General features: G+C 36.9%; 1 protein-coding gene across 1 annotated transcript in view; it reads left to right on the top strand.

Moving 5' to 3' along the window:
• Positions 1–20,107, top strand: part of Tmtc2 (transmembrane O-mannosyltransferase targeting cadherins 2) — a 227,531-nt gene that overhangs the window by 127,633 nt on the left and 79,791 nt on the right. The window lies entirely within an intron of this gene.

Here is a 20,107-nt window from a genome sequence, read left to right as displayed (position 1 = left end):
AAATAAATAAACAAACAAATAAAAAAGACTCAGCATGTAGCTCAGTGGTATAGTGCTCCTCTACCACATATAAGTGTGTGTGTATAAAATATATATTTTTTATTATAAATTAAGTATATACTTATTATAAATATATGAGAATTATATATTGTGTATTGGTTGGGGAGGTACTGGGGATTAACCCCAGGGGTACTCCATCCACAGCACTTTTTATTTTTTATTTTGAGACAAGGTCTCCATAAATTGCCCAGGCTGGTCTCAAACTTAAGTATGCTCCTGCTTTAGTCTCAAAAGTTTTTGTATCTAGAGGTGCACACCACTATGCCTGACTTATTTTCAGTATCAGGTGATACTGCTGGTTACCTTGACAAGTTCTGCTTCCTTAAATGTTGAAGTATAACCTGAGAGAACCACACCCAGGCAAGCATATAAAGCAGGGTTTATTTAAAAGTTAGTAACATAGACTGGTATCCTGGTATCCCAAGAAGGGAGAGCATCTTGCCCCTTTTATATATCCTAGACATTTTTTGTTCCCCTGCCTCTTCCCCCTTATCTCTCTCCTTCCTTCATATATAACTAGGCCCAGGAGATGGCCCAGGTGGGATGGCCAAAAAGTGAGAAGCAGATGGGCAGGGGAAGGACCAAATGGAGTGACTCAGGCAGTAAGCAGCTCAGGAGACATTAATTAACAACTTCTATAAACTCCCTGTAGGGAGGGACAGTTCTTGGAACAGGTTGCCTTAGTAACATGGTGGAGCAGGGGCAGGTTGTCATCTAGATAAGCATGGAGGAAGGGCTCCAGAGTCATTAACATTTCAATTCCCAAGGTCTCCAAATTCCTGGATCCAAATTGGCCTCCACTTTCTTCATCCAACCCAATTGCCTATCTCCACTGACTGCCTGTCTTTAATTCTGGCTTCTCCTGTTACATATAAAAACCTAGGTGCTAGCTCAATCCCATCATCAAAATATTATTATTATTATTATTTTCAAGCAGTGGGAGTTGAAACCATGTCTTTCCAAAACGGTTGCTAGCTTGGTGTTTTCCACATAGTTGGTCTATAAGTGCTTGATGAATGACAGTAAATTCAGTGACTCAGAAGCAGTGATTGACTCTGTTCACATATGAGCTCTCTGACTATTGGACTGACATCACTGCCCACTGAGTTGATTCTTTTCTTATCTCCCTGAAAGTGAGTGCCTCTTTTATTGTTGGTAGGTATTTTTGTGTCTGTCCTGCCCATGAGAAGGAGAGCTGGTATAGGGTGTCAGCTCAGTCTTACTCCTTTTTTTAGATGCTGAAGGAGGAAGTGTTGTAGGACAGCAATAAATATTTGTTGAACAAACAGATTAGTTTGGTGTTGCATGGTAGAAGGAAAGCATGAGAGAAGTAAAAATGTTTTTTAAATGTTGGAAGGGATAAATGGCAAATAGGAAATGCTTTAAGTGGGTTAAAGCAATAAAAATGTGAGAAGTTATTTTTTCATTTCATTTTGTTGTTTAAAATTCTGCTGGCAGAGAGCTTCAGTATTAAGGAGTTGAAGAGTACTTTTAAAGGTTCAAGTTGTTGGATAAAAACATTTGGGGCATAAATGAATTTTATCCTACTTTTATCTCAGTAAAAATGATACAGTAATCCTATAAATATAAACTTGTGATCATAACTGAAAGATAGGAATGAAAGGACTCTAAATGGACTATATCCCTACTTGTTTCCTAGTCAGTAACATAGTGGCCACCCACCTTGTCTGATTGCCTTAGAAACTCAAAGTGTTAAATATAAACCATCCACTTTAGAAGAAGTTTCTAGAATTTCATGCACAGTAGTGATGATAATGAACATGTGTTCTTCTGACAGGTGTAACAGAACACAGATAATTCTCTGTTCTTTTATTAAGTATGATGTATGACAGCCAGGAATACAATAATATTTTATAGGAATTATCATAATATTTGTCTATTTTACCTGAAGAGTTGGCTTGGTATGTAGATTTGATGGAATGAAAGCAATATTAAACATTCTCTACAGGAAGTGGTTAGATTGAATTTATACTGATAAAGTTTATAGAAGAAGCAACCTTTTCTTGTTGGAGCTTTGCTCTAATTTTGCTGAATTTCATTGTAATTTTAGAAAGTATTAATTTTGCTTCCCAGTAGATCATTTACTCAACTGAAACACTAATTCTTTTTCCAAATATTAAAATGACTGTTGTATAAACTACCTTTAAGATGACTTTATTTGGAATTCTCCAAAATATTTTTTGCATAACAGGCTGAGATTTCCAGATATTTGTGGATGAGTGGATATGTTATTATTTTAAGCCACACAAATTCAAAACACTCTAAAAGATGACTGTGGATTATTGTACAAAATCTTCCCTAGAGATAATATGATTTTTTAGGGATAATAGAATTAAGTAGTCCTTCTTGAGGCCATGTAGCCTATTGTCCTCATACTTCTCTAACTTCATTTGATCATTAATCCAGTTGGTCTGGCATTACCAAAACAGCCTTTTTAAAATTTCCCCTCCCTGTTTTTTGCTTATCCTTCAGTACAAAGGCTATGTAATAGCTTCTTCTGAACTTTACTTTCCCTTCTATTGCCCATCTAATGTTTTTATTTTATTATTATATTTAAAAAATAAAAAGAAATATTAACGTGCTACCTATAGTCCTTTACTTTGAGAAAAGATCTGTGAAATATGACAGACTTGAATAAGGTTGTATTTTGCTTAACTAAATTTTTGTCCTATGAAGTGACAAGTCTCTGTATTTTGTAATAATCAGAGTCAAATACAACTCTCCTGCTTAGAATTTTAAGATTGGTAGCAGCTTAAACCTGAGCTTACCAAACCATGCCAACATTTCAAAGAGAAATGGGCCTTTTAGAAAATACATACTTCTAGGGGGTAGGTAGTTCATGATTTCCTATATGTCACCAATATTTATTATGAGTTTTCCGGTTTGATCAAAAGCAAGCCCCAAGTTCTTTTAACATGGGCTTTGGTATTCTCTCTGCTTTCTGTTTTCTTCAAATTATTTGAAGAAATTTTCCCACAGTCTTCTAAGACTTGTAAGTCTTAGAACAGGCAATTTGATTGATAACAAAGTACCTGAAATCATAGAGGTCTTCATGTAGGTATGTTACAAGAATTCTGTTTTACATATATCCAAAATAATTATATATGTCCATGATTTGCCTTTGGGTAAGTAGATTCAGGTAGAAAAGGTCTATTAAGAAAATAACTGCTGTAATTCCAGCAACTTGGGAGGCTGAGGTAGGAGGATCACAAATTCAAAGCCAGCTTCAGCAACTCAGCAAGGCACTTGCAATTCAGTGAGACCCTGTCTCTAAATAAAATATTAAAAAGGGCTGGGGGATGTGGCTCAGTTTTTAAGCATCCCTGGTTTCAATTGCTAGTACCAAAAAACAACAACAATAACAACAAACTGCTTTTTATTCTGTTTTGTTGTGCTTTTTTTTTGTGTGTGTGTGTGTGTGTGAGCACTCACAAAGTGTTTCTGTGTTGTGCTTTCAAAATATATTTTACTTCATTTAGTCCTTTTAAGATGTTATACTTTAGCTACTGCCAACCCTATTGCACAAAGATCATAATAGCTAACATTTTGGGGCACTTAGCATATACTATACACAGCTATAAGAGCTTTATGTGTACTTGCTCAGTTACTCCCCTTATCAGGAGGTGTCATTATTATCTCTGTAAGGAACTGAATATCTGGAGACTTTAGGTGACTCTCCCAAGTGGCTCAGCTCTTCTGGGGTCATGCTCAAGGAGACGATCAAGTCTAATTGTCAAGTGATTCTTTCCAATGCTTCTCTTTCTATAACATATCTATGCTTTTGTTTTAAAGTAGAAATGACTTTAAAAGATTTAATAAACAGTTTATAGATTTTTCCTCAGATTTCCAAATCCCTGAGATTTGCATTTTCCATGACAAGACATTATATGACTCAATAAATACAATCATTCCATTTTGAGAGGCTGAGAAAGTCAACATCTTGTTGTTGTTTTTTTCAAAGCTTGCTCTGTATTTATAGCAGTTGTGCAAAATATGATGTCAAGTTTACTAAAGAGCCATCCTATTTACCTCTGCATTGCTTGCGTAAATTGTTCTAATGGCTAGGAGTGTCAGTTTGGTCCCTCTTGCATCTCAAAGATAAACCTGCCAATTTGGGTGACAGTTAAACTGCACTATGTGATGAACACAAGAGGTTGATGTTTAGTGTGTCCTGTGTCATCTACATCATGCACTTTTCCTATCAAGGTCAAGAGGGTCTTAGACGTTGACAGTGATAATTTATCCCTCAGCCAAACTACTATTAAATTGTCTTTCAAGAGGAAAAGAAGTTGATTCTCTATTCTTCATTATCCTGTTACCTCTGTACTCATTTTTTTTTCCTGTTAGTGACCCACAATTTCTTGTGAAATTTACACATGTTTTCTTACTGTCAGAAAGACAGAAAGAATTTCATTTTGTAATAATACCAAAACACATGTGTGTGCTTCAGCTGCACACTATACTGCTTGGACTTGGGAATGATCCAGTCCGGTGATATGCTTGTCATATGTATTTATACATACAGACTCATTATCCTGGCAGTGTGCCACCCTCTGGCCATTGTGTGTGCTTTCCCCCTTTCCACCTAGTTTAAAGGTTCCTGTCATCTCATAGGTCCCTTCACCTCTGGAAGTGCAAGTGAGTGAGTGTTGCTTGCTAACCAACACTCTTTTCAATAGTTTCATCTTTATTTGTAAGTCATGGAAAATTATTTGCAGAAGGTGGCACAAGAATGATTAGCCTGGCCAAAAGTAGAAATTGGGTTACATTTGCTGTTAAATAACCTTATTTTCTCAGGTAGATGTTTTTTTGGATTGATTGTCATCAAATCAATCTTTGGAAGCTGCAGATCCTTTTAAATGGTGTTTTAGTAAGAGAAAAATCTTACAGTTGGTAAGGTCCTCCAGAGTCACCACCAATCTTTTGTACTTTAGGCAAGGTACTTAACCTCTCCACATCTCCATTTCTTCTTTTGTGAATGGGGTGTCTTAATAGAATCTCAAATGTGTTAGGAGGATATAATATTATAATGCATGAAAAATGCTCAAAACAATGCCTGGTGCATGGCAAAGTATGTTTCTGTTCTTGTAGAATCTACAAAGAGAAAGTCAAGTTCCAGTAGGCTATGGCAAAAGACTATTTGAAAAATGAGTTTTGGTAAGCAGAGAGGATGAGTGGAAACTAATTATGCTGGACAGATTCCCGTGGCCTTGTGCTGTGAAAGGATGTCTTTGTTAATGCCCTATTTGTTAAGAGTGTTTGGGGAGTGGAAAGCAGAGGTCACAGTAGGTCCTCACGGATGGCTTCTGACAGAGCCTAGTGGCTTCATCTGGTAGGAAATAGATGTGAAATAAGAGCTATCATTTGATTCATCTGGTGTAAGTGAACACTTGTTAATAGGTAAGTTAAGACTTAGGGTAACTAGAACTTCTGTCCAAATAAGGAAGGGAGTGCTGTTATATTCACATTGGAACAGTAGGCACAGGCAGCAATTTCAGACAAACGGAAATTACTTAGTGATGGGGCAGGTCCCGTAATGGCTGAGGCTCAGCCAGGCTCTCTCGATGAGACTTCCGGTGGGCTATGTTATGTTTCAGTGTGCAGCCAGGGCTGGGAACCAACTGTGTTATGGTTAGTCAAGTCCAGAAACACTGTGATTCAGTGTATAGTGTATAGACTCAAGGTCATAAACATTAATTTGTGAACATCCCCCCATCCCCCGTGTAACCTATTGGCAGTGTGCTGCTTTTGTTTGGCCTGCATATAAAAAGGAGCTATGGAAAAGACTTGATGAAAAGGGCTAAAATAGAACTGGCTGGGGCTGAAGCTGAAGCTGCGGGCTGGCTAATGGCTGCGGCCACCACTGAATAAAGCATATCTACTATCCTATGTCTTGGCTCTTCTTCCACCTGCCGAACCCTGACTCTGTTTCATGGGTCAGAGCCCCCACAAGACTCGTAGAGTCACCGTATATACTTTCAATGCCTATATGGTCTTAAGATCCTTCGTAGGTTATTCCACCTTTTATGGGCATCTTTACCTTGAAAAGGTAAATAGATCATTTATTCCAACTCGGTTGAGTTCGTTGGTTACTACAGAAAATGCACTTTGGTTGGTTTCAGGTATCAGTTATTTTTCCCAGTCTCTTAGTTTCATCTGAGAAGACGTGAGGAAAGGATCCAGTTCCTCCCTTATTGTGTGTGGACTGGAAACCAATAGAAACGACAGCAACAAAAAATGGTGGGGGGAGGGCATGAATTATAAAATATAACTTTCCTTTCATCTAAACGTAACCACTTCTTTTGAATTGACTTCCATTTTTTTTTTCTCACAGAAAATCATAACCGATAGAATTCGGTTTATCCAGTTTCTTTGATTTACAACTAAAGAAAATGAAACCTGTTCAAATTGGTGGCTTTCCTTGGCTGTTTACCTGCTTGGTGTCAGAACCAGACTAGAACTTGGTTTCCATTATTAAATCCAGTGCTCTCTTCAGGACCCTGGTTAAATCATCAAAGAATTTTATGTCTAAATAAATTAAATAACCCTCTACGTTCTTTATTGCTAACATGTTTTTTTCCAAAAAAAAAAAATGAAATGAAACTAGGGAATTATTTACATCTGGCTTCATCCTCTTGCAAGAGCATTTGGATTTGAGAGCAAGTGGCACCCTGCCAGTGACAAATGGAGGCATCGATATTGCCTTCCCATCATCCGCTACCTTTTATGGTGTCCAGGGATTTCTTGCTCTCCTTTGTGACCCAGCTGCAAAGCAGCTGTTGTTTGGGCTCCAGCCTCTCCACTCTAAGAAGGCAGCGATCCTAACCATTCTCCACTATATTTGAACTTCTGCTGTGCAAGTGAGCTCCAACTGACCCTGTGGGGACCAAAGCAACCCCCACGCCATTGATAAACAGTTTGGATGCAGTAATTTACTGAATGCTTACAGATCTGGCCAGGACAAAGAAGCAGCACCTATTACAGCAACAGCCCAGCTGTTTGGACTTGTTGCTACTAGCTAAGATTTGAGGGCATTCCAGTTGCACAAATTCCCTACAGACATTGGCTACTTTATTCATCTAAAGTTTTTTTCATGAACTTTTGTTGCCATCTTATGGACCATGGAATGCTCACAAAACCTATGATTTCTTCTTTTTCCTTTCGAAGACAACATGTTACCAATGGTGGTAGTAGGAAAGAAATTCTGAGTATCGCTCAAGCATAGAGATTTGATCACATTTGCTCACTGAAAACAGTGCCTTCTGTCAGATGGGCAACGGCACTTCTCAAGGAGACTATATGTTTAAAGAGAATGTTTGGGGACATCCTACCCTCCAGAACTATAAGAAATGACTTTTTTTGCTATTTATTTAAAAAAATGTGATTTCAGTGTTTGCTCTTGCCAGATATTTAACACTCTTCATGCATTTTTGACCACCTACTATGCATCTGGCCCTTAGCTAAGTGTTGATTTAACAATCCTCCTAAAGTGGTTTATAATTAGAAGAGGAGATTACGAATTAGAATTGGTAATTAAGGTACATATGGTAACTGTCGAAACAAAAGTAGGAATCAAGTGTTGTTAGTGTACCCAGGGGGAAGAGACTCAGCTTGAAAAATTCTGGACAGGTTTAATTTGGTCACAGCGGTAATTGGAAAGTCTAAGACTCCTCAAAGGAAAGATTATTTTGGGTTATTTTTCCTCTAAGTTTCAAATTGTAAAACATAGGCATTAGCTGGGGGAGTGAAGAACACCTGTAATCCCAGTAGCTCAGAAGGATGAGGCAGGAGGATCACAAGTTCAAGGCCAGCCTCAGCAACTTTGAGAGGCCCTAAACAACTAAACAAGACCCTGTCTCAAAATAAAAAACAAAAAGGGGCTGGGGATGTGGTTCAGTGGTTAAGAACCCTGGGTTTAATCCCCAGTACAAAACAACAACAATTTCAAAAAACCTAAGTTTTGTTTTTTGTTTTGTTTTGGTTTTGCCCTGTTGTGAATTACATTTTGATTTTCTGTGTCTCCCTCCCCACAAATCCTTATTGTTCTCATTTCCTTCTACTGACAGGTGGCTTCACAGACAGATCCACTGAGTTGTCTGTAATTACTGTGTCGGTTTTCTCACCTTCCCCTCTACTTCCACCTGTTAACTTCTTGCTTTAAGACCTGGTCAGTCTACCTTACTGAGGTCACCCATGATCTCTGTCACTAAATCTAGTGGGCATTTTTCAGAATTTGACACGATCAACTACTACTGTTTTCTCCAAATGTTTACTGTTTCACCTTGGCTTAAGCCTTTTGATTCAACCCGATTAACAAATTACATTTTGACATCTCCTGTATCTCGTAGGTACAGTAATCTCCACAAGTCTTAAGAATGAGCTGATAATCTTATCCTCTAAACCAGGTTCTCCTAGATAATTTAGGACCTTCCCTTCATCACAGTCTAAAACCCAGGGGTCATCCTTGTTCCCTCTGTCTCCTTCATCTCATCCCCTCCCTATCCTATCTGTCATTCTGGGTAGGTGACCAATTCTGTGTTTTCTCTCATGCTAGCCCTCTAATCTTTTCTTCTCTGTCACCTGCCTATGTCCTTCTGTTCCCATTAAACCTGTTATCCTCACTGTCCTGGGAGTGATATTTACAGAGCATCAGACAGCATCTTCATGTGACCTGTATGCCAGGTGTGCTGTGCTCTGCCCTGCTTCTCACAGGGCTCAACCTCACGCCTGCCTGCCTCACCCACTCTAGAGGTGTTTTTGAATTCCTGACACAAGTATGTTATCTTTGCTGTGTCTTTTGACTTTCACATCAAGCATCAGTTCCTTAGGAATCCTTGTTGTAATTGACTTGTTCAAACCACCTGCTGTGGGTCAAACTCCCATCTCTTGTGTTTGTCATACAACAGCTGCAGTTTTGTAAGTTTCGCCAGGGAAGGAGTTGTGTCTGTTCTTCCAGTCCATTTCCATCCCACTTAAAACAGTGCTAGGTATATGATAGGTGCCCAATAAATGTTTGTTGAATTAAGAGAGCCAATCAGTAAATGTAGCGGATTGCTGAAATTTCATTGTTTTAATTGAAAGCAGATGGGTCTTTTTTTTATAGCTGAAAGATTAATCATAAGCCCATTTTTAGTGTCTAAAAATGACCTATTCTAAGATTTAAAAATATTTGCAAAATTTAAAGTAAAAAGTTTGTATATATTACCTGCAGTCTAACTATAAATTTGATTTAAACAGAATTTCTACTTAATTTACCTCAGCTTTCTCAGACATTCTAATGAAATGTCTGAGTACTGTTCTCCTCAACTGATGGGTACGGGTTATGATGTGATGTTGCTGTTAACTTGACTTTGTAGGCAACACAATGTAAGAGCCAAAGTAATTTGCCCAGGTGGAGTTTAAGATGTGGTTGTTTTCTATCAAATTAATTATCTCCACTGAAATGTTATTACAGTATGTGTGGATGATTCCTTTAGGCTTGAAGGAAAAATATACAAGTGAACAGATGTAGAAAGAAAATGAAAATTGTAACATAACAGGAAGTCTAAGTAAGCTAAACACCTCAGTTATGTACTCTTTATAATAGTCATTTTGTATTTCTTTCTTAAACTGTAACTTTCTTTAACCTACTCTGAATGTCAAAGCTGTGTAAAAAGCAACAGTTAAATGTGAATTTTAATATACTCAGATATTTTAAATACTTCTTTATGAAAGACAAGTTTCTTATAATTTGAGTTGGTTTTTGAAAATGGACCTGTATGTTGATATTTTATATTGCTTTTTAATAGTTTTTCTCTTTTAAAAAAAGTAAGTAAATCAACAAATACATGAAAAAATGCTCACCATCTCTAGCAATCAGAGAAATGCAAATTAAAACTACTCTAAGATACCATCTCACTCCAATAAGAATGGCAGCCATTATGAAGTCAAACAACAATAAGTGCTGGTGTGTGTGTGGGGGGAAGGTACACTCATACATTGCTGGTGGGACTGCAAATTGGTTCGGCCAATTTGGAAAGCAGTATGGAGATTCCTTGGAAAGCTGGGAATGGAACCACCATTTGACCCAGTTATTCCCCTTCTTGGACTATTCCCTAAAGACCTTAAAAGAGCATACTATAGGGATACTGCTACAACGATGTTCATAGCAGCACAATTCACAATAGCTAGACTGTGGAACCAACCTAGATGCCCTTCAATAGGTGAATGGATAAAAAAAAAATGTCGCATTTATACACAATGGAATATTACTCAGCACTAAAAAATAACAAGATCATGGCATTTGCAGGGAAATGGATGGCATTAGAGCAGATTATGCTAAGTGAAGTTAGCCAATCCCTAAAAAAACAAATTCGGAATGTCTTCTCTGATATAAGGGGAGGTGACTCAAAATGGGATAGGGAGGAAGAGCATGAGAAGAAGATCACCACTAAATGGGGAAGAGAGGTGGGAGGGAAAAGGAGAGAGAAGGGGAGTTTCACGGAAGATGGAAGGAGAGACCCTCATCATTATACAGAATACATGTATGATGTTGTGAGGAGAAAAAGAGAAAAAAAAGTGTGTCACATTAGATTGGATAGAGAGAAATGATGGGAGGGGAGGGGAGGGGAGGGGAAAAGGGGGGGTAGAAAGGGCAGCAGAATAGAATAGACATTATGATTGCTGTATGTATATAGGTGACTCTATGACCAGTGTGATTCTGCAATCTGTACAATCAGAAAAATGAGAAATTATACCCCATCTGATTCAAATGTATGAATTGCCAAGATCATTGTAATGTCATGTGTAGCTAATAAAAAAAAGTAAGTAAATTAGCTTTGTTTTTCTTTTTGTTCCTTTCTTAGTATTTTAGCAAATTTACTCCCTTTACTTTCTTCTCGTGCAAGTTATCAGATATCTCTTGTTCTTATTTCCTGCCAGTGGCTCCCTCTCTGGTCAGTCTTTCTGGATTAGTCCTCCATATTTTCTTGCCCTGCATCTCCATCAAGCAGAACTCCAATACTCTACTGCACATGCATATTCTTCCTGACACCAACTCCCACAAAATCTTTCCCATGTGAACGAATAATACCTGCATCCATCGCATGTGACAAGTGAAAAACTGTAGTCATCCTCAGTTCTTCCTTTTATGCTATACCTACACCTGATCCATTGGCCACTACTCTTGAAAAGCCATCCCAAATCTAAACACTTCTCACCACTTCAACTGTTACTACCCTAGCGTATGCCATGAGTATTAACAGCCTCCTGAGTGATTTCCCTGTTGTCTCTTGGCCCCTCCTCCTGTTAGTGTTACACCCCAAATCTGGAGGGTTGTTCTATTTTGTTTTAATATAAGTGAGATCATGGTGTACCCCTACTTAAAATCATCTGTGGTATTCCTTTCTCATTCCAAAGAAATTCCACTGCCAGCTCTAGCATCACATATACTAAAGTTGAAATGATCCAGAGAAGATTTGCATGGTCTCTGTGCAAAAAAAAAAAAAAAAAAAAAATGGCACACAGATGTCTGGAGTATCCCATATTTATGTAGTTTCCAGAGATGGCTGGTTGCTCGTTAACACTGATGAAAACATGAATCAAAATAGCATGTGGCATCCAGTATTGACTGGTTTTTCCCTACTGAAAAATAAAACCAGAAAAAAATCAGAAATTACAAACTCCTTGCAATGCCTGGTAAGTCTACACCCTCCTCTCATACTTCTTTCCTATGATTTTAGTGGGATTTATGCCACTGCTTCCATACTGTTTGTTGTTGTTGTTGTTTTATGGTTTTTCTGAAAGGTCCTAACACTCCAGACATGCCAGATCTTTTCATGACCTGTTCACTCCTTTTACTTGGGTCACTTCTCAAATGCCAGTAAAGGCTATTCTTGGTCACTTTATCAGACATACCCCCCCCCCATCCCCAACCATGGAGAATTGCCCTTTCTATGTATCCTGTGTTATTTTTCACCAACACACTTAAGAGTGATGTGTCGCCTGTCTGTGTATTAACTATCCATTCTGCAACCAGAAAGGAAGCTGCATGAGGGCAGGAACTGCCTCGAATACCAAGACTCGGAACACAGCCTGCCATGTGGCAGGAACTTAACCCATTTCTATGAAGTGAAACCCACATCCAGGAACCCTTGTCTTTCTCTTCTCAGTAGAGTTGTTGTACTGTGTTGTTGAGACCCTTGGCTTGACTAATAGCTTAGTACTTTTTTTTAACCTCTCTACTCTAGATGTGTACTTCTCCCCTATCAATCTTAAAATACCAATGGACCAACCCTTTCCTTCACCTAGTGTTGAAACTCCAATAGTAAAATAAGCCAGTGGCATAGGTGGTTGCCACCAAGAGAACACAGTGGAGCTGTAAACTTGTACTGCAGCCTGTTTGGTTCACTTGGCAGTGGATCAGGAAGATCTCTTAGGGATTAAATAATTTTATACAAAAATTAATTTAATAGATACACAGTATTTCAACAAAATGACACAGGTTAATCCAGTCCATACTGATGAACATTGAGTTTATATGAACAATATTGCAGGGAAAATAAACAGCAATTTTGTCATATTTACATGTGTTTTCTTAGGACCAATGCCTGGAAATAGAATTGGTTTGCCAAAATGTGTCTGATTTTAAAACTTTTGATACATGTAAAATTGCCTCCCAGAAGGATTTTTTTTACGTTTTACTATATTTCAATAATGTGTTATAGGAGTGCCCCTTTTTATGACCTCTTACCATTATTGAGTTCTCTCATTTTTTACAGCTTTATTGATATATGAATAATATCATGTTAATGTATTAATTTATATGATAGGCTAATTAAATGTTGCATATGTTTAACATGTTTCCGTAGGGATTCTGGTTTTTTGTTTTTTGGTATTTGCAAACTGCTTCTTTGTGCCCTTTGTTGATGTAACAGGTCTTATCAGACAACAAATGCAGCTACGTGCGCACAAAATACTTGTCTTCTTTGAGTGAACTTCCCTCTGTTGTAGTCTTTCAGCCCTGTTTATCAGCTATTGCATTTCAGCTTGGTTTGTGACTCCTTTTTCTCTCTCTTCTGTCTGACTTGGCTATAAATTAGAGATGGCCATGAAAGTCTTATGGGTTCATTTTATTAAGAGTGGCTCACAGAAATGGAGAAAATGGATTACTCACTATTGCAAATTTATTACAAAGATTTTTTTTTATTTTTTAAATAAATTTTTAATATTTATTTTCATTCATTCTGATTAGTTATACATGATTATAGAATGCATTTTGACATATTGTACACAGATGGAGCACAACTTCTCATTCCTCTAGCTGTACATGGTACAGAGTCACACCACTCATGTAATTATACATGTATATAGGGTAGTAATGTCCATCTCATTTCATCATTCTTACTACCCCCATACCTCCTCCCCTCCCCTCTGCCCAATCCAAAGTTCCTACATTCTTCTCTAACAGCCTCCCCCCCCCCGATTATGGATCAGCATCTGTTTACCAGAGAAAACATTTGGGCTTTGGTTTGGGGGGTTTGGCTTATTTCGCTTAGCATGATATTCTCTAGCTTTGTCCATTGATCTACAAATTCTATAATTTCATTCTTCTTTGAGGCTGAGTCATGTTTCTTTGTGTATTTATACCACATTTTCTTTATTCATCTGTTGAAGGGAGACTGTTAGGGTAGCTGGTGCAAATATCCACAACAGAGACATCTCTGAGTTGAGCAATATGGCAGAGAACATCTGTCAGGCTGCCCTTCTGCAAGACGCAGCAGCCTGGAAAAAAGTTCTTCACTATAGTCATGTACAATGGAGTAGTCAAGAATTAACCCATCTGGTCCTGTGATTGTTACTTGAGGTCTTTGTTGTGGTTTTGGTAGTTAGGGACTCTTTGGGGGTTGGCCTAATAGGAAGTCATGCCTGGGTGGGAAGATGCTGATTTACAAAATGGAGTTACTTTGGCCTAAGGACGGACCTAACAGCATCTAGAATGGTTCCACAGTTTAGCTGTTGTGAAATGAGCTGCTATAAATATTGATGTGACTGCATCATTGTAGTATGCTGATTCTAAGTCCTTTGGGTATAAAATGAGGAGTGGGATAGCTGGGTCAAATGGTGGTTCCATTCCAAGTTTTCTGAGGAATCTCCATACTGCTTTCCATAATGGTTGCACCAATTTGCAGTCCCACCAGCAATTTATGAGTGTGCCTTTTTTCACCCTTGCCAATACTTACTGTTGCTTGTATTCTTGATAATTGCCATTTTGACTGGATGAGATAAAAATCACTGTACTGTCATGTGTAACTAATAAAACAAAACAAAACAAAAAAGAAGTCAATACTTCAAGGATGGCTCTAAATATTTGAATTATCACTATCAAAATCTAAGACCCTAGAGTTTTATGATTACCTTTTAAGACTATTAGAATCTTAAAAAATTATTAAAGAAATGAGTGTGAATATGTGAAAAAAAATTACTGTTGCTTTGTAGTATAGCTTGAAAATGGTAGTATCATGGCTTTACATATGTCCTTTGTACTTGTGATTGAGTTAGGAATTTTTGATGGTTTCATATGAATTTTAAGATTGATATTTTTATATGTATGAGAAATATAAATGGAATTTTGATAAGCATTCTATAGAATCTATAAATTACTTTGAGTTGCCGCAGTCCCAATAAGATAGCATAAAACAAAACCGAAACAGAATGAAACAAAAACCGAACAAACAATAGTTGTATCAATTTTCTCTTTCTCAGGGCCGAACAACTTCAAACCTTGAGCCAACCATTTTTCCCAGTTTGCCTGAGAAAATTCTAGGGATAGGCAGCTTCAAACAAAAACAAGATAAATCAAAACGAGAACACATTGTTTTTTGAAATGGTCACCCATTTTGTTGCCTTCCCTCAGGGGCGAGCAATTTTACTCACCTCCAAGCTTCAGGCGCTCCCCATACGGGCCACCAAATGCCGCAGTCTGGCTGGGCACAAAATCACGAGCCACTCAAGCAGGAACAAACTTTATTTTTTTGAAACTGCCGCCAATGTCCGGTATGTGCCCGGGAAGATTTCCCATCCACCCACGAGAGTTTCTCCCCCGGAACTCCCTCCTACTGTACTTCCCCAACCAATGGGAACTCTCCAGGAGTCCCATAGCAGGCCTAGGTGAACAGCAGGAGTCCAATATCCATATGAATGTAAATCTTAACATAATCATATCATCTCAATGGCTAGCTGGCGTCACCTTTCAACCAAAAATGCCATGCATCATATACTTGGCTCTTAGCATTGAGTAGTATGGGAATTTTAATCACATTAATGCTTCCAATGGATGAAAATGGGATGTCTCCCATTTTTAACTATCCTTTCAATTTATACCTTTAAGTTTCTGATCATGATGAATATGGTAATTAGCTTTATTTACCTCTTCCACCTGTGTTCATAAATCATAATACCACTTCGTGTGTAATCTGTCAATAAACAAAAAAAAAGGCACAGGAAAAAAAAGAATGGGGTGATCATCATGGATTAAATTTATTGAATGTCAAAAAAAATCTTAGAGTAGTTTTGATTTGCATTTTTCTAATGGCTAGAGATGTTGAACATCTTTTCATAAATTGGTTGATCAATTGTATTTCTACAAAGATAATTTAAAGGAACTGCCAGGTGAAGAGATACATTGGAGAGGGTGGAAAGCCATGTCTGTCCTAATGGAGTTGTACAGCTGAACCTCCCTCCTGTCACATATATGTATTCTTATTCACCAATCCAGAAGCACCTTGAATCCCATAGTGCAGGAATTTTTATTAAGACTTATTATATAGGCATAATCATTTAACTTCCAGCCCATTTCTCCTTCCTGGAGAATCAGGTGGGGGTTTAGGGTGAGTGGCCAAAGGTTCCAAGCTTCCAATCATGTGTTGGTGTTTCTGGTGATCTACTCCTATCCAGGAACTCACAAAGAGTGGTCTCATTACAACAAAAGATGTTCCTGTCACTGAGGAAATTCCTAGGGATTAGTACCTCTGTGTTAGGTATCAGGCTTAAAAGAGAAAATGTTAGAAGGAAAGGTTCTTTGAGCCCCTCCATTACTCAGAAAATTAAAAGGTTTTAAGAGTTCTGTGCCAGGAAATGTTCATAAAGGGGTGTATGTGGGTGTGTGATTTATATATTATATATTTGTAATATATGTAATCAGAAATATATTACTTGTAACATATTATAAAATATTGTAACATAAACCACAATATCACCATTTATATATTTAAATAGATGTGCACATATAATATGTATCCACATAAAGTAATAAAGTGATGCAATAATTAAAGGTCCTGGTAAGTCTTTCAGGTGTCATTCAGTAGAATAGCAGTTCTGAACAGTTATATTATGACACATTATAGAAGGTGGTGGATTTTGTTCTGAATAATAAAAATAAATACAAAAGTATGAATATAGTTTACTAAAGCCATAACAGTATAATTCTCACTTGCTTATTCCTGTGTGCTTTCTTAAGGGAGGTTTACAGGAATGATTGTGGAGTTTGTGTGTGTGTGTGAGTATGTAAAAACCTGTATGTGGCTGTTTTTATATTTCTATGTTTTGTAGTTGGAAATAGTGTTGATCGCCATTGGGTGGGATACTGTTTGCTTTTTGTATCCACTCACTAGGCTCCTGTTTCTGAGTTGTGGTAGTAGTAGCATAGTTTAATAGGAAAACAAAGTAAATTAGCTGAATACTGATCCCACATTGTGGAATAGCAGCAGAATGTTCTTTGATTCGTGGTATACAAATGGAGCACAATTTTTCACTTCTCTGGTTGTACATGAGGAAGGGTCACACCATTTGTGAAATCATACACATACCTAGGATAATGATGTCCATCTCATTCTACCATCTTTCCTATCCCCATTCCCCCTCCTCAGCCCTCCCTCCCCTTTACCGAATCAAAGTTCCTCCACTCATCCCATGCCCCCCTTTATTATGGATTAGCATGAACTTATCAGAGAAAACATTTAGCCTTTGGTTTTTTGAAGATTAGACTACTTCACTTAGCATGGTATTCTCTGACTCCTACCATTTATCTGTAAATACCATAATTTTATTATCTTTTATTCTGAGTAATATTCCATTGTGTGTGTGTATGTATGTATGTGTGTGTATATATACATATATACATATATATATAGAGAGAGATAGATATATCTATATATATCTATATCTGTATATATCTATATATATCTATATATATATATATATATATATATATATATATATCACAGTTTCTTTGTCCGTTCATCTAGTAAAGGGCGTCTATGTTGGTTCCAGAGTTTGGCTGTTGTGAATTGTGCTGCTATAAACATCAATGTGCTGCATCTCCATAGAATAATGTTTTTAAGTACTTCAGGTATAGACAGAGGAGTAGGCTAGCTGGGTCAAATGGTGGTTTCATTCCAAGTATTTTATGGAATCTCCATACTACATTCCAGGTTGATTACACAAATTTACAGTCCCATTAGCAATGTATGAGTGTGTCTTTTCCCCACATCCTCAACAACACTTGTTGTTGCTTGTATTCTCAAAAACTGCCATTCTCACTGGAGAGAAATGAAATCTTAGAGTAGTTTTGATTTGCTTTTCTTTAATTACTAGTGATGTTGAACATTTCTTCATAATATTTGTTGATCGATTATATATCTTCTGTGAACTGTCTGTTCAGTTCCTTAGCCCATTTTTTGATTGGGTTGTTTGTTTGTTTGTTTGTTTGAGTTCTTTAGATATCCTGGAGATTAGAGCTCTATCTGTGCATGTGGTAAAAATATGGTAGGGTGGAGGTTTCGTTGTTGTTTTTCATGAGTGTTAACAATATTGTCTTGTGTATGGTTTTAAATAATTAGTGGCATCCTTTTTCTTGGTTTCTGAACCACTACCCGTGTCTAGACACCTATCAATACACACAATTTTGTATGTTGTATATGTTGTGCTTGTTGTAAGGGGTTTGTTCAGCCTGTGGCTCTTCCATAATACTTGCGTATAGGAAATGCTGATATAATATCAAAGACACCATGAAAAATCTGCTGAACAATTTTTTCTTCACCATTTTCTTAATTACTGTTTCCCTATAATAGTGATAGTTGAAACAGTAAATTTAATTAAAGATAATATTATCTCCCAACAATCCTGACCCCTTCATAGAAACTAGTGATTTGTTTACCTGATTGACTTATGTGGTCAGTTGGTTTATTATTTTATATATTCTCGGGAGAGTTGTCTTTTCATCCTTATTATTTGGCAGTTAGTCTTCACTAAACAAATAGTGGTCATATGTCCTCCACCCACCCCCCAGAATAATGTTCTACATGTCCAATTTCTATCTAGGAGATTATAATACTCATTTCTTTTAATAACAGTCCAGTGATCAGACAGAGACCACTGTCTTTGAGTACTGATGCATGTTTTTAAGGCTTCATACTATTGTTTTGTCAATGAACAAGGGTTTTACTACCCAATTTATTGTGGCATTGATAAATGAACCAGTTCCTTCTTTTCCATCCTTAAAAATTTAAGAGGAAGAAAGTTCAAAGCCCCTTTTTATTTGTATATAAAATCTTTGTATATATATTTTTTACCAAACAATAGCTTATATTTTGCATCTTTATTTTTTTATCCTCTTCTGCAAGTTCTTTGTATATTATTTTCTGGAGATGATTTAAAGAATGACCATGTTTTCTTAGCCTGTGTATATTAACAAAACTTACTATTTGTCATTCATAGCTCTTCATTCTGTTGCATATTACCTGTGTGTATCAAATAATAGTTAACATTTGCTACAAACTTATACCTAAGTACAATAATAGCTACTTTTATGTGTTGGCTCAGATAATTCAATAATCTTTTGAAATAGCTTTTATCTTTTTTAAAAAAAAAAAAATTATCGATTTTACTTTCTAGAGCAGTTGTAGGTTTAAAAAAAAATTAAGCAGAAAGTACAGAGTTTCCATATTCCTCCCTACCTTCCCACCACCATACACACAGTTTCAAACCCTATTATAATCAACTTGAGTTAGTGTTCTATATTTGTTGTCAACTGATAAGGCAATTAAATTCCATAGTTTGTATTTTGGCTTACTCTTTATTCTATGGGTTTAGACACATATATGAAATGTATCCACTATAATAGTTTCATACAAAGTGCTTTCACTACCCTAATAGTCCCCTGTACTACACCTATCCTCCTTTTTTGTATAGAGAAAATTACAGCTAAGAGATTTAATAAATTCTCTAAAAGTCACATAGTTAAAACAAGTATGTAAGCTGCTCCACTTGTCTAGCATCTCTGCTCATAACTCATACATAGCTTTCCTGATTCTTTAAATTTATTGACTCATTTGGAGAATCCTTCCTTGGTAAGATTATTGCTAAGTCTTGCCAACTTTATTAAAGTATACATAAGGGAAACATTTTGTCTTTTTACCTTTGACATTAAAATGTGGGAAACATTGAATGTATTTTTTTTTAGTTTTAATTGTTGAATAGTTGATAAGAATTATGAATTAGAGGGAAGTTTTTCAATGGAATAACATTATTTAAAAGAAAGAAGAAATGCAGAAGTCCATTAGCTCATTGTTTGTTTATCACTGTTTATAGGTGGTAGATGTGGTAGGCTGGTCTCTAGCTGTTAGAACAATGAGTGAATGAAGGAGGCGGTAACAGAGTGTTTTTTTTTTTTTAATGAATGAACAAAAAGTGAAGATATGGAGAAATGAATGAGTGTTGTAGAATGTTGCATACTTATCACACACATTTTTAACTTTGGAAAATTCATCACTGTAACAGTAATTTTTAAAATATTTGTGAAGAAAGAAAGAAAATGCCTGAAATTCATATGATGGATAGTGTGTAAATAGAAGGAATAAGCAGGTGAGATCATTTCTCTTTACCACAGTGGCTTTTGGACATCAACCTCAGTGTCCTGCTGCCACTTGTATTCAGCATAGATCTTCAACCATGGCAGATGAGAGCTCTCCAGGAAGTTCTGCTTAGACTG

The sequence above is a fragment of the Marmota monax genome, unplaced genomic scaffold (genome assembly GCF_021218885.2).
Source record: "Marmota monax isolate L192 unplaced genomic scaffold, Marmota_monax_Labrador192_F-V1.1 WCK01_AAM20220418_F8-fsc00036, whole genome shotgun sequence".
In the NCBI taxonomy this organism is placed as follows: domain Eukaryota; kingdom Metazoa; phylum Chordata; class Mammalia; order Rodentia; family Sciuridae; genus Marmota; species Marmota monax.
This window is presented reverse-complemented; position numbering and strand designations above follow the sequence as displayed.